Here is a 15,828-nt window from a genome sequence, read left to right as displayed (position 1 = left end):
CTATGCACTTCATTTCTCAAGCCACTTCTGATTTATGAAGCAAACTCTGAACACCAGAAACCTAACCTCCAGGGTGTTTAATAATAGAAAGCTGGAGCACTCTCAGCAGGAGCAGGAGAAAACAAAAGCCAAGACTATCTCTAAAAAGCAGGCATGTAAATTACTAACCTTAAAGAAAAAAACCTCAAGCCTTGACTGCTTTGCAAACAGTGAACCCACTCTTAGGACCCTTCCAGCCAGAGAACATCAAACTCTCAAAAGCAATCAGATCCCAATCTCCTGGGGCTCACCATGGACAACTGAAAATGCCTGGGCACTGGAAAAGCTTCAGTCACCACCATCATGCTGACAAAACCATAAGTAACACTCTCAGTTACGGGTAAAAAGTGTTTCATACCTTTATTCTCCAGGCTACTGACCTGTTTCTCAGTCTCTATTATGGGAATAGATGGTATAATCTCTAGGCCCCTGAAAACCCCTCCATTGCCTTATGCCCTCCATAGCTATAGCACCACTTATTAATAGAATTGCTTTCCATATGTACTAGTTGCTTGTACTCAGTTGTTTATTATATTGTTGCTGTAAATTATAAATGCAAAGTCTGTCCTATAGTCAATGCAAACTGTTGTGTAGGGGTAAATTATGGCAGCCCCTGGCCTGAGCAAAACAGGCCTGTGAACCATAGTGCACAGCAGTCTGCATGACCTAGGCAGCTAATGCTTAACCTATCACCTTTGTAAGCCAGTAAAGAGATAATAAAAAATTAACCTTAAAATGTAACTTTAAAACATGAAATGGGAAGCAAGCAGGAACTGAAAAACTCTTGGTCTCACAAAAGAGCAAGATGTAAATGTACCCCAGACCTCCTGCCATCAAATGTTAATCTGGTTCACCTGCTTCCTGGCTCCCACATGTTATCACTCTTGAGGTTATCTACAAAGCCCCATCCTATAATTCTCCTCTCCTTCCTGCATCACCCCCATGTCACAGACCCTGTTCCCATGTCCATGCTCTCCCACCCTTAGGAGTGTCTTTGTCTTAAACTCTTATAACCTGCTTGGCCACTTCTTTAAGCATGTGGCCAACTTCCCTGCAAATGCTACACCCACCCAGTGAGAAAGTGCCATCATAATCTATCTCTACATGACTTCTCAGCCTCTCTACCAAACATCAGCACATTGCTCCAAGATAATAGCAAAAAGTTAAGCCTGTTTCATTCTGTGTTAAATCTCACTAATGCCTTCTTTACCATTCCTCAAAATTCTTCAGTCAACCTGTGCTCACCTTCACATGGGAAAAGAAACAATGGAAATTTGCTGTGCTTCCACCAGGATACCTTCAAGTGTGGAAACCTCCAGCAGAGCCTGACTACTCTATCAAGTTCTTGGGTATTGTCTTGCTGGTTAAAACTAAGGCTATTACCTTTATGCTATCTTAAAAGTAAAATGAAGCTTGTAAAAGTATGTTGTCTTAAGGGTGAAATAAGAAATCAATCCTTTTATCTCAGGAAAAAGGAAATCCCCTAAACCTAGCCTCATCCCACCAAACCTATAGATGACAAACTTAGCACAATGTAAGAAACAATTCAAAAATTGTCTGAAAACCCCTCCAAATTTATGAAGGAGTTCAAAAATCTAGTCTTAACTTAACAAATTTACTTAGAGAGGCATTCAAGTTATTCTTTCTTCCTGCTATACTCCTGAGAAAAAGTGGAGGATCAGGGTAAAGACCCAAAAACATGCAAATAAACTGCAAGAGAAACAGCCCACAAGGTATAGGACTGGGACTGAAGCTATCCCTAGCACAGACCCTGTCTAGAACTGTTCTGGTTTGCTAATGCTGCCAGAATGTGAAATACCAGAAATGGATTGGCTTTTATAAAGGGGGTTTATTTAGTTACACAGTTATAGTCTTAAGGCCATAAAGTGTCCAAGGTAAGGCATCAACAATAGGGTACCTTCACTGAAGAAAGGCCATTGGCATCCAGAAAACCTGTTAGCTGAGAAGGCAGGTGACTGGTGTTGGCTTGCTCCCAGGTTGCATTTCAAAATGGCATTCTCCAAAGTGTCAGTTTCAGCACTCAACAGCAGTCTTCAAAATGTCTCTTTAAGCTGCAGCACTGAGTTCCTTCTGTTTGTGCTCTTATATAGGGCTCTAATAAACTAATTAAGGCCCACAATGAATGGGTGGGGCCACACCTCCATGGAAATTATCTAATCAGAGTTATCACCTACAGTTGGGTGGGTCACATTTCCATAGAAGGAACCTAATCCAAAGGTTCCAACCTAATCAACACTAATACATCTGCCTCCACAAGATTGCATCAAAGAAATGGCATTTGTGGGGTATAATACATCAAAACTGGCACAAGGACTGTCAGAGGGGACAATAAAACCTGAAAGCAAAGGATCATATAATTACTTGCCTAATAGAAGATAAAAACAAGTAATGTTAGAAACCTACTTTATAGGACAGTCAGCCTTGGGACATCAAACACCCACAAATGACCTTATAAATATTGCCCTTTCTGTCTTTAATAATCTTGGGACCAGACTGCAGAGGAGGAGAGATCAAGATGGGCTGGATAAGGCAAGGTTCATAGCTTTAGCTGTAAATGGTAATCTGCCATCTTGGGTCACTGAGATGTGAAGACACCAGGTACCTGTCATCAATGCAGAAAGACAGGGCACTGGAAACAAGAGTGCCCCCAAGGAAGAAAGCCCCAAGAATGGAGAGCCCCCACAGCCCTGTCCATGGTGTGGGAAACCAGAACACTGAGCCCGAGTGTGCATTGAACCCCCAAGGGGGAGCAAGTCCTCTCCAAAAGCCCTGTTGGCCACCCATGACCAGGACTAAAGGGGCCTGGGGCAAATGACTTCCTGGATCTCACCAAAGAACATCGAGGTCATTGAGTCCTAGGTGTCTCTTGACATAGCAAGTAAGACCATTAATTTTTTAAAGTTAATATGGGCACCACCTATTCTTTCTTAACCTCTCTGGCTCTCTCTCTTCTAAAGCCTGTCGCATAGTGGGAGTAGATAAAAATCTCAAGCTGGAGCCTTTACCCCACCTCTCCCTTGCCAAATTGGAAAAACCTGTACTTTGCTTAATAACTGAAAGCTTAAAAACTGTAAAAGAGAATATAGACATCATAAAATGAGCTAAAGAAAATGTGGCTAACAACTCATTCTAGCTTAGCTCTCTCCTATCCTACTTCTCATCTCCTCTGTGTTCATTCTGGGACCTTGTTTCTTACAACTTCTAATAAGGTTTATTTGCAGAACTATTCCAGCCACAACAAACCAGGCTACTCCTCCAATGAAAACACCTTACCAGCCACTACTCCACAACAGACTGTAAGGACAACTCTATGCTCCCCATCAGCCTGAAGTAGATACAGATGAACAGATGTGTCCCTCAACATCCCTGGAAAAATAAAAGAAAAAGCCTGGAATGTTAGGTTTAGGCTCTGAGCCCCCACCCCACCCCTGCCCTTAGGGGAATTTTGTAATAGAGCCACTACCCCCCACCCCACCCTAGGGACCCTGCAGGTCTGCAATAAGCCACCACCCCCACCCTTAGAAATACTGAACATTAAAATTTTAAACTTTCCCGCTCCTAAGCCCCCCACTTTCAAACTGGCCAATGGATACTTGCCAGCTACCCCCTTTCCCCAAAGTAGCCACTGAGAAACTGCATACCTAGACCTGCCTGCTTCCCCTTCCCTGGACAAGGAATTTCCTGCGAATCATCTGTTATAAGTTCTACTGTTCCCTTGGCTCAGGGCTGTCGCCATTTTCTTAGGCTTCAGCCTGCCTGGGCATGACCTGACAATAAAACTCCTTTTGATTTACATATATATGGCAACCCATGGCCCGAGTAAAACAGGCCTGCAGATCTTTAGTGAACAGCAGTCTGCATGACCTAGGCACCTATTGTTTAACCTATTATCTTTGTAAGCCAGTAAAAAGAAAAAATAAAAAAGAGTAAATTGACCTTAAAATTTAACTTTATGGGAAGCAGGCAGGAAGGGAGAGGCTCAGTCTCACAAAAAGAGCAAAATGCAATTGTTCAAGTGTTATTCTAGTCCTTCCTGCACCACCCCCCAGGTCAGAGTGACCTATTCCTGCATCTACACTCCCCCCACCCTTAGGAATGTCTTTGTCTTCAACCCTTATAAAAGGCTTTCTGCCCTTTTTGCATCACTGGGTCATCTTCCCTGTGAACATGATGCCTGCCCGGCCTGAGAGAGCCGTCATGATCTCTCCATGACTTCTCACCCTGTAAGTAAGCCCTGAATAAAAGTTCATGTATCAGAAAATGCTCATTGTCTTCTTTGGCCTCTGGACTGGCATGGCCCTCATGGGCTGTGACAATTGGCAGAGCCAGCCTGGAGAATCAAATAGCCACCAGCCAGAGACTAAGGAGATCCTGGGCACTGATGACATGAACTTGGGGAGGGGAAAGGAGAAGACCCCGGGTGGGATACCGGGGAGGCCTGTGACGTCTATGTTGGAAGGGCTGCCCACCCTCCCAGCAGAATGGATGTCTATGTGGAGAGGGGTGGCTACCCTCCTAGATTAGTGGAATCTGCCAAGGGAGTATAGAAATGTTTTTAACTCTCTGGCTGGACAAATAGCCATCCTGTATAAGGCCACAGGACCACTGGGGATTCAGAAAGAAAAAAAAGGCCACCAGATTGTGGCTGCGGTGGACTGGTCATTATTAGAGGCTGTATGCACCACTACTGAGGAGGCTTTAGCAGCAAAGGTGGGTATAAGCCATCTGGGAGGTAAACTAAAGCTAGAAAGAGATATGAGGCTAGCACAAGCAAAATCGAAAGATGCTCTGGATAAATGTTTACAGATATTGGCATACCAGCACACTAGAGTAAGAGGGCATAAGCTGTCCAAAAGGCAAGTTAGGCGTATCCTGGCTTCCCCTGACTGGGACCCTAAAGTGTGGGACCCTGCTGATTCCTCATCAAAAGATGATGAGCCCCTGTCTGACTGGGAAATTGATACTAAGGAGAGTAGGCATACTCAACCTCTGATCCAATGCGGGACACTGATTACGTGCTTCGACTTGGCGGGCCTGGGCTAGGGGATTGGCCACCCCTGGGGAGGGTAGTGGGTACGGGTGAACAGCGCCCTTCACAGCCCCCCGGGCCTGGGAAAGTGAGGCCGGAGGCAGGCCCCATTTCCTCACCCAAAATACCACTGTTAGGGGAGGCTTGCCGGAGGGAACCGCCTTTTCCCCACCCCCTTATCTTGCCCGGACACTCCCCGTTGCCAGTGCAACTCCCATCACCACCAGTGCGCATACATTGTTGCCAGACACCGTTGCCAGCGCAACTCCCGCCCCTTTTCAAACAACCTCCGTGCTCTCTTAGAACCAATCCTAACCTCCGCACCCTCTCAGAACCAATCCTAGCCTTTATCCCCTCAGCATTGACTTGTAACAACCCCCGCCCTCTATGCCAGCCTATATAACCTGTGCTCACCCCTAATAAACGCTCTTGGCTTTACCCCCCTGAATAAACCCCCCTTTTGTTCTACCCCTACTGGAGGAAGAGTGTCTTGTCTTTCCCTTCTCGCCGCCCTCCACACCTTGCACGCCTCCGCCGGGGACCGGGCCCAGTCCCCCGCCTCGCCCTCGCCTCCGGGAAAGAGCCCCCGCCGCCGGTACCCTCCGAGCAACGCCGAGAGCCGAGGGTTCAGCAACCGGCCGCCCCCCCCCCAGACAAATCAACTGCGACCGCAACTGGCGCCCAACGTGGGGCACCTGCACTTGGAAGTCCTCTCCACGCAGCGGTCCAGTGAAGCCACTCGCTCGCCCGGACGCCTCTCCAGCTCTCCTTCTCCTCGCCTGCAAGGTAAGGGCCGCCTCTCCCTCGCCGCTCCCGGAGCCGCCTCTCCCTCGCCGCTCCGCGTCAGGAGCCGCCTCTCCCTCACCGCTCTGCGTCAGGAGCCGCCTCTCCCTCGCCGCTCCACGTCAGGGGCCGCCTCTCCCTCGCCGCTCCGGAGCTGCTCCTCCCTTCCCCACTACCCATTCTTCCGTCTGCCTCTCGTCCTTTTCCTCTATGACCCCCATTCCTCCTAACGCTCTCCCTCTTTCCCTCCATTACTTTGCTGTAGTCCTTTGTGTGTTTCTTTCTTTGTTTGGCGCCGTGTACCTCTTTGCAACTGCCCCCCCAGACTGCTCCAAAATGGCGAACTTCCTCCTTCTTCTTCTACTGAGGGGAGGAAGTGCTCTAGTGATGACGTCAGCCCTAAGCCGGGCGGAAACCGCATGCGCTTTACCCCGCCCTTTCACAGGGCGGAGCTAGTCCGCCATCTTATGCCTTAAGCCCCGCCCTTTCACAGGGCGGAGTTAGTCCGCCATCTTATGCCTTAGACCCCGCCCTTTCGCAGGGCGGAGCTAGTCCGCCATCTTGTGCCTTGGACCCCGCCCTTTCACAGGGTGGGGCTGGTCCGCCATCTTGTGTCTTGGCCACGCCTACCGCGCCGCCCTCTTGCGATGCTTGGGGCCTCCCACTTCCGCCTCCCCCTTCGACAAGCTCTCCCTCAGAGCCGCTACCGGCAGCTGCCGCGGCTCCTCCCACCCTGCCGACTAACAACCCCTGGCTGCCTTCTACACCTCAAGGCAACCCTTGGGGCAACGCTCCCCCTACCCCCACTCCCGCGCCAAGCTCTCTGCAAGCGCGTCCTCCTTTCTCTCGTGCTTTTCCCTGCTTTCCTCTTAACCTTCTCCCCACCCCACAGAAACCGTACGACTGGTATCCCATTGACTTAGATACTATCAAGCAGCTTCGCAGGGCCGTCAAGGAGGACGGATTAGGTAGCCCATATGCTTCCCAAATACTGCAGGATCTCGCCATGAACTATTGCATCCCCCAAGACTGGGCCTCGCTTGCCCGTTCAATTTTTAACCCCGGTCAGTTTGTTGACTGGCGTGCTCACTTCCAGGCAGAAGCAGCTAAGCAAAGTGAGCAAGACGCAGCCATTGGAGTCTATCATCCCCCCGAAGCCTATTTGGGCACTGGAGCGTTTCTAAATGCGTCTGCTTATATTAATGCCCCTGCTGCCTTCTGGACTGTCCTCAGAGGCATCGCCTTACGCACGTTTGCCAACTGCTCTGCCCGTCGACCTGACAACTTTACCAGGCTCCTCCAGGAGCCAAACGAACCTTTCGCCACTTTCGTTTCCAGGGTTGAAGAAGCCTGTGCTAGAAAAGTTACCAACCCCCAAGCCCAGCTAGCTCTCACCCGGGAACTTATTCTAGAAGGGGCTAATCCCCCCTGTAAGCAAGCCATTCTCCCCTTGCGGGAAAAAACACTTAATGATTGGGTTCTCGCCTGCAGCGCCTTTGATCCAGCTGCCGCGTCCCTAGCCCAGGCTGTCTCTGGCGCTGTCACTGCCGCCTTAGCCGCCACCACCGGTTGCTTTAAGTGCAGGCAGAGCGGTCATTTTGCCCGGGAGTGCCCCAATGCGGAGGTCAACCGCCCGCCTTTCATGCCGCGCAATGGGCGCCCCCTCCCACTCCTTGCCCACGCTGCCAGCGTGGCTATCACTGGGCACGCGATTGCAAAAATAACCCCAAAACCCTCTGCCACTGCCCCGGTGTCAATCAGCGCCAAGGCGCTGAGCAAGCTTTAAACTCCAAGCGGGGCAAGCCTCAGCCCCGCCCCTAAGAGGCAGCGTGCCGGCCGGTTCTAATAAAACTCATCACCTCACTGGCAATAAAACGCTTCTCTGGACAGTCCCTATCACTCCGGAAAAGCCTACTCGTAAATTAAGAATAGGGGGGCAATGGTACACGGGCACGCTCGATTCAGGGGCAGAAGTCTCTTGCATGCCCGCTCAGTATGCCACCATGTGCATGGTTCTCGATGGTCCCTCGGTAGTGGGAGCCACCGGTACCTCTACTTCTCTTCAGGCCATGAGACCCATTAAGTGGGAAGATGAAGAGGGCCACTCAGGCACCTTCCGCCCGTTATTTCTGCACACCATAGACCAAATTTTATGGGGCCGTGATATCCTTGCCGCTTTTGGGGCAGTGCTTACCGCGCAGCCCCCCCAATAATGTGCGCCACTGCTCGTTTAACACCTCCAACGCCTGTTCCTCTGCAGTGGGATATCGAGGAACCTATATGGGTGGAGCAGTGGCCCCTTCCCACGCATAAATTAGTAGCACTCCAAGCCCTTGTCCAGGAACAGTTGGACGCTGGCCACATAGAGCCTTCTACTAGTCCCTATAATTCGCCAGTGTTTGTTATTCATAAAAAGGCCACAGGGAAATTTAGGCTCCTCAATGATCTGCGGGAAATCAATAAGCATATTCTTCCCATGGGTTCCCCGCAGCCTGGCCTCCCCCATCCGGTGGCCATCCCGGCCCATTATCATGTAGCCACCATTGACATCAAAGACTGTTTCTTTTCCATCCCGCTACATGAGCGAGACCGCCCGCGCTTTGCCTTTACAGTCCCCGTCCCCAATCACGCGGGCGCGGCTAGTAGGTATCAATGGAAAGTCCTCCCTCAAGGGATGCGTAACAGTCCGGCCATCTGCCAAATGTATGTTAATCACGCAGTGGCCCCCCTGCGAAAGCGGGCCATGCTCATCCATTACATGGATGACATCTTGGTGGCCTCTGAGGACGCCGAGGCACTTCCTCTACTCCTTAAAGACCTCACCACTAATTTAGCTGACCTCGGCCTTACAATTCAGCCCGATAAAGTTCAAATTGTGCCACCATTGGCCTTCTTAGGGTTTAGTATTGATAAAACTATTGCTCCGTCCGCTCCCCAGTTGGACATACCGGACCGGGTCACTATCACTGAGCTCCAACAGCTCTGTGGCCAGATCAATTGGCTCCGTTCTGCGTTGCCAATTACCACTGCGCAGCTTCAACCACTTTTTATGTTGCTAAGTGTCCCTGAAGCCCCGCCGTTAGCAATCTCCCGGCGTATTAAGCTCACCCAGGAGGCAAAGAAAGCCATTGCTGCCATTAACAGGGCGCTTGCTGCCTGTTGTCTCAACAGGTTTAGCACTAAAGGGGGCAATCTTGTAGCACTCATCCTTCCTACACCCGGCACACCCATGGGCTGCCTGTGGCAGGAAGGCCCTCTGCTTTGGGTGCACCCTGCTAAGAGCCGGCTTAGGAAAATTTGCCCCTCAGTGCGGCTCTGGATCAGCCTAGCTTCCGATCTAGTCACTCTAGCTGTTCATGTATTTGGAGAGCCGCCGGAAAAAATTATCTGGCCCCTGGACGCAGGCCAAACCCGCCTACTTATCCGTGATAACCCGGACATGCAAATCCTCTTAGAAGGATTTCAGGGGGAATTCAGCTGCCATTATCCTAGCCATCGACTGTTACAGGGGCTCGCCAAGCTTCCCTTCCGCAGCCCCTTCCATCCTTTCCCCTCCTCTGCACCCATCCCGGGTGCCACTACCGTCTTCACTGACGCCTCCAAAACCCGTTTCGCCTTCCTCTCTTATTCCCAAGACCACCCGGAACCCCGCCTATTCAGTTATGTTAACCTTCATTCAGTCCAAGTGGGGGAAATTCTGGCGGTATCATATGCAATAAAAGCCCACTGCAACCACCCAGTAAACCTTTTCACAGATAGCCTCTACACGTATCAGGTCTGCCGAGTCCTCGCGTTTTCCACCTTTTTCCCGGGAGACTCGGCCATTGATAAAGCACTTTCTAACCTCAGAAGCATCCTGGAGCATCGACAGGATCCTTGGTTCATTAGCCACATTCGTAGTCATTCACGCCTTCCGGGGCCTCTGGCTAATGGCAATCGTATAGTAGACCAAGCGGTCTCAGCTCAGACTACCCAAGCTATGCTAACCCACATGGCAGCCCCTCCGGGGGACGCTGTTAACCAGGCCAAGTTATTGCATTCCAGGTTTCACTTTTCGGCTACGTCGTTACATCATCTATGTGGCCTCCCCCTAGATACCTGTAAACATCTTGTCCGCAATTGTGCAACTTGTGCGCCCTTTGCGCCGCTTGGCCCCCTGCAACCTCAGGGAGTCAACCCACGAGGCCTAAAACCCAATTCTAGATGGCAAATGGACATAACTCACGTTCCGTCCTTTGGGCGCCTCAAATATGTGCATGTAATAATTGACACCTTCTCGGCCATGTGTTATGCAGTCCCCCTTGCCGGGGAAGCGGCCAAACACTGTATCAAGGCCCTAAGACAAGGAATTCTCTTCATGGGAGTCCCCTGGGACCTAAAAACGGACAATGGGCCTGCTTATCGCAGTGCCTCCTTTGCGGCCTTTCTTCAGTTATATAACATCACCCATCATTTCGGCATCCCCTATAATCCACAGGGGCAAGCCATTGTGGAAGCAGTCCATCGCCGCTTAAAAACACAAATTGAAAAAGAAAGGGCAATGCTCCCCCAGGCAACTCCAGGGGACCTTATCATAGCAGCCCTTATTCACCTTAATCTACTCACATTCAATAAGGATGGGCTTTCGCCCCTACATAAACATTGGGGGCCCTCGTATAGGCCCACCCAGGCCCCGATGGTTTACTGGAAGGACCCAGAGAATAATGCCTGGAAGGGTCCCTCCCCACTCCTCGCCCAGGGGCGCGGGTTTGCTTGTGTTTTCCCAGATGATGCAGCACAACCAATCTGGATCCCAGGAAGGGCAATCCGGCCCGCCACCAGCAACCACGCGTCTAACGAGACGAGAATGCTGTCGTCTCCGCAACCTAGTGCACCAGATGACAACAGTACACCTGGGCCTAAACCCCAGTCCGAGTGAACCCCCTTTTTCCACAGCCCTCCAGCCGCACCTCAGCTCCAACCAGCCGCACCTCAGCTGCAAACAATGCATCGCCAACCCCACCACCCCGACCTCCTTTACCCCCCTCTCGTTACTCCTCTCCCCTCCTCGGCCTTATCCAAGCAGCCTTCACCTCGGTGAATTTCTCCAGCCCTAATCTTACCTCTTCTTGTTGGCTTTGCCTCTCCACCTCCTTCCCCCTATATGAGCCAGTTGCCTCCAACCTCTCCTTTTCGGAAAACACAGAGGACAGCCCTTCGGAATGCAATTGGAATACCTCTGCTGTCCCTCTAACTTTTCACTCAGTCTCCTTTACAGGAAAGTGCATCCGTCCTCGCTCAAGCAACTCTCTCAGCCTCACAGCTTGTGCCAACTACTCCTCTCCCAGCAGCTCTGCCAAGTTTCTTATTCCTCACAACTCCTCCCAATGGCTGTGCTCCTCTACAGGACTTACCCCCTGCCTTAATGTGCAAACCCTCAATACCACTAATGAAACTTGCCTCCTAATTGTCCTTATCCCTAGGGTCTTATACCACAGCGAGGAAAACTTCTTCCTCCGCCTAGAAAGGACTGCAGATCCCGCCCTTCTGCAAAAGCGAGAGCCCATCACCGCCCTCACAATTGCCTCCCTCCTAGGTCTTGCAGGCGCTGGCACCGGAATCGCTGCATTAGCCAGTCAAGGCTCTGCCCTAACTCACCTCCGAGCGGCGGTTGACGAGGACATTCGTCACCTACAGAACGCTATTTCCCATCTTAAAAATTCTGTTAACTCCCTCTCTGAGGTAGTGCTCCAAAACCGCCGGGGTCTCGACCTTCTCCTCCTCAAAGAAGGAGGCCTCTGCGCCGCCCTAGGAGAAGAGTGCTGTGTATATGCCAATTCCACAGGTCTCGCCGAGGACAGCCTAAAAAAGGTCCGAGAGGGACTAGAACGACGTAGAAGAGACCGTGAAGCCACCAGCTATTGGTCCCACATCTTTACCCCCCTCCTCCCTTACCTCCTCCCTCTTCTCGGCCCCCTACTAATGATCATTCTAGCTCTCACTTTAGGACCCTGCATTATCCGCAGAATCGTCCAACTTGTAAGAAAACAAACAGATGCTATTTTTTCCTCGTTTGTGCAAATCCAGTACCAGCGACTCGCCACCTCTGACGCTCCCTACTCCAAGACGACAACCAACCCTCCGCAACCTCACCGCCACCGGTCAACCCGCCGACCGCGAGGCCCTTCTCAATCGCCTGAACCTCGTACCAACCTCGAGCTCCAGTTAAACCTTCCACCTTCGCCCATCCCGCTAGCAGCGAGGCCCTTGTCGAGCGCCCGGGCGCCACACCAACGCTGAGCTCCAGCCTTGCTGAGCCACCGTCAACCCTTTTTCCCCTCCCCAACCTTCCCCTTCCCTCATCCTTTAGCGGACCTCTCCGGTAAGCTTCTTCCTTTAATTAGAAAAAAAGGGGGAAATGCGGGACACTGATTACGTGCTTCGACTTGGCGGGCCTGGGCTAGGGGATTGGCCACCCCTGGGGAGGGTAGTGGGTACGGGTGAACAGCGCCCTTCACAGCCCCCCGGGCCTGGGAAAGTGAGGCCGGAGGCAGGCCCCATTTCCTCACCCAAAATACCACTGTTAGGGGAGGCTTGCCGGAGGGAACCGCCTTTTCCCCACCCCCTTATCTTGCCCGGACACTCCCCGTTGCCAGTGCAACTCCCATCACCACCAGTGCGCATACATTGTTGCCAGACACCGTTGCCAGAGCAACTCCCGCCCCTTTTCAAACAACCTCCGTGCTCTCTTAGAACCAATCCTAACCTCCGCACCCTCTCAGAACCAATCCTAGCCTTTATCCCCTCAGCATTGACTTGTAACAACCCCCCGCCCTCTATGCCAGCCTATATAACCTGTGCTCACCCCTAATAAACGCTCTTGGCTTTACCCCCCTGAATAAACCCCCCTTTTGTTCTACCCCTACTGGAGGAAGAGTGTCTTGTCTTTCCCTTCTCGCCGCCCTCCACACCTTGCACGCCTCCGCCGGGGACCGGGCCCAGTCCCCCGCCTCGCCCTCGCCTCCGGGAAAGAGCCCCCGCCGCCGGTACCCTCCGAGCAACGCCGAGAGCCGAGGGTTCAGCAACCGGCCGCCCCCCCCCCCCCAGACAAATCAACTGCGACCGCAATCCAACAAAGGGTTAAAGCAGAGGAAGTTCAGCACCCTGATCCCCCATGGAGGGAGGAAGGTGGGGTAGTGGCAGCAGCTTCTGATCGGAGGGTGCTCATTTCATCCTGGGAGTTTTCCCCAGCAGAATTAAGAGATATTAGCAACCAATATTGACAAAAACCTAGACAGCCATTAGCAAACTGGTTGCTCCAATTTAACTTTGTGTTAAATCTTGCTAATATGTTATTTAGAATATTTTTGGATTTTTTCCAGTCAACCTGTGTTAGGCTTTACGTGGGGAAAACAACAATGGACATTTGCTGTGCTTCCACAAGGATACCTTCAAATGTGAAAACCTTCATAAGAGCCTGACTACTCTTTCAAGCTGTTGGGTATCATCTAGTTGGGTAAAACTAAAACTATTCTTTCAGCTGTTGTTGTTAAAATGTGAAGTTATCCCACATTGCTTACTTCTGAACAGTTGACGGCTTTTCTTGGTTTGTTAAGTTATTGGAAAGTGTTTATACTCTATTTAGTATGAATTTTAAAACCTTTGTACACCCTAATTATGAAAGGAAAAGTGTGGGGATGGGATTTTCCACAGCAAGCTGTGTTTAAAAAGACTAAGTAAACTATTATGCAAGCACAGACTTTAAGGGGGGTGGACCCTGATATACCCTGTGATTTTGATGTGACCAATGACAATATTGGCTTTGGGTGGGGTTTGTGGCAAAGGCAATGAGATAAATGTGTATCTGTTAGATTCTGGTCCCAACTATGGAAGGGCACAGAACTCAGATATAGCCCTGTAAAAGAGCAATTGTGCACAGTTTGTAATCCTCTGTTGCGAGTGTGGAAGGTCTATTTCAGATGCCCAGTAACCTTACAGAAGACCATTCCTTTATGCAGATATGGGAACCTATAAATAAGCCCCAATTGAGGAGTGCTCAGGTGAGCACACTGACAAAATGGAAAGTCTACTTCCTATGATGTGGCATCTTGACGATGGCTCTTTAAGAACAGAGGTGCATGAAATTTTAGGACTGGCCTCCTATGTGGAAGAGCAGCATGCCTTGCTTCCTGTTGATCCTCCTGAGGTGGCTCCTCCCATGCCCACCATTGACAGACAAGGAAATACACCTGACTCTGCATGGATTGGCACATGGGCAACCTGCTACCTGGACAGCCGTGACCATCCAGCTCAGTACTGACACTATCTGGTAGGAAGACATCTGGACTCCCTGGCACAAATATGAGGTAACTGTTTTTCATGTCTCTGCCCACAACACCAATTCATTACCAAGTAACATAGAAGCAGATGCCCTAGCAAAATTCCACAGCCTAACACCAACGACGCATGCAGTGGCTGAATGGCTGTGCTGGAAGACTGGACACCAGATTGATGTCAACTGGTGGCAAGTAGACTATATTGGCCCCTTTCCTCTGTCCAAAGGGACAAAATATGCCTTCACCACCATGAATATGGCTAAACACTTAAAGGATGATAGAAATGATGGACTAGAGGACTGGATCAGCATTAACTCCAGATAAAAGGGCTGGCTGCCTTCAAGCCACAATGGGGCAATGATAATAACTCTCTTTTGCCTGTGCCACAAACACTAAAAATTGGGGAAAATAAGGTCAATTGGCTCTGGTTCTGGCCCATGCAGCTACACTGGTTCTGGCCCATGCAGCTACACTGATCAAGTATCTTAAGCCCATGGGTATTAGAATTACATAGGGTAGTTCTGACACTGAAGAGCTGACACTGAAGAGCTCCCTGCAGGGGTAGAAAACATGGTATTTAAACCCCCCTCACCTGGAACCCTTCTATCTACTATGAAGACTCAGTTTATATATATAAATAAACCAATATTTATTTATATATATAAATAAACCACTCAGCTGTCCAATTTAATGCTTACATGTGGTGTTAATTCTTGTTAAAAAAAAAGTGTTACTATTTGAATAATGCATTGACTAAAATGTTTTTCAGTATTTAGCCTTCTAACAAGTGTAATGTTATTAGTAATAATATGTTGTGAAATGCTTAAGAACAATTTCCAAAATTATTTTGATGACTTGAATGTAGAGGGTATAAGGGATGTCTTTTTTTAATTATTATTGAAGGAAAAGGAAGTCCTTTTTTCCTAAATGACTGGTTGTATCAGAATAAAAAAAATAAGGGTTAAGGTTAGGGTTAGGGTTAGGGTTAGGGTGAATGAATATAGAAAGTTGCAGAAAGTTAGTAGAAAGGGAAATTTACTTCTGTGATCAAGGTTGAAAAAATGGTAAAAACTAGGTATAGAATAAAGCAGAATGCCTGGTAGTGTTATCCTTTAGCTATTTTAGCCCAGGCAGTACTTTTGCTACATGGTAAAACTCATTAACCTGGCCATACTGCCACTTGCTAATAGGTTTATTATCTCTCTGTATCAGTGTATTATTACTATGTTGTTTATTGTATTGTTGTGAATCATGGATGTGAAGTCTGTCCTATGGTCAATGCAAACTGTTGTGCAGGGATGGATTGTGGCAACCCATGGCCTGAGCAAAACAGACCTGCAGATCTTTGCTGCACAGCATTCTGCATGACTTAGGCAGCTAAATGTTTAACCTATTGTCTTTCTAAGCCAGTAAAGAGAAAAAGAGCAAATTGACCTTAAAAAGTAACTTTGTGGGAAGCAGGCAGGAAGTGAGAGGCTCTTAGTCTCACAAAAAGAGCAAAATGTAATTGTTCAAGTGTTATTCTAGTCCTTCCTGCACCACCTCTCAGGTCAGAGTGACCTGTTCCTGCATCTATGCTCCCCCCACCCTTAGGAATGCCTTTGTCTTAAACCCTTATAAAAGGCTTTCTGTACTTTTTGC

This window comes from Choloepus didactylus, chromosome 2 (assembly GCF_015220235.1).
Source record: "Choloepus didactylus isolate mChoDid1 chromosome 2, mChoDid1.pri, whole genome shotgun sequence".
In the NCBI taxonomy this organism is placed as follows: domain Eukaryota; kingdom Metazoa; phylum Chordata; class Mammalia; order Pilosa; family Megalonychidae; genus Choloepus; species Choloepus didactylus.
Note: the sequence above shows the minus strand (reverse complement) of the source record.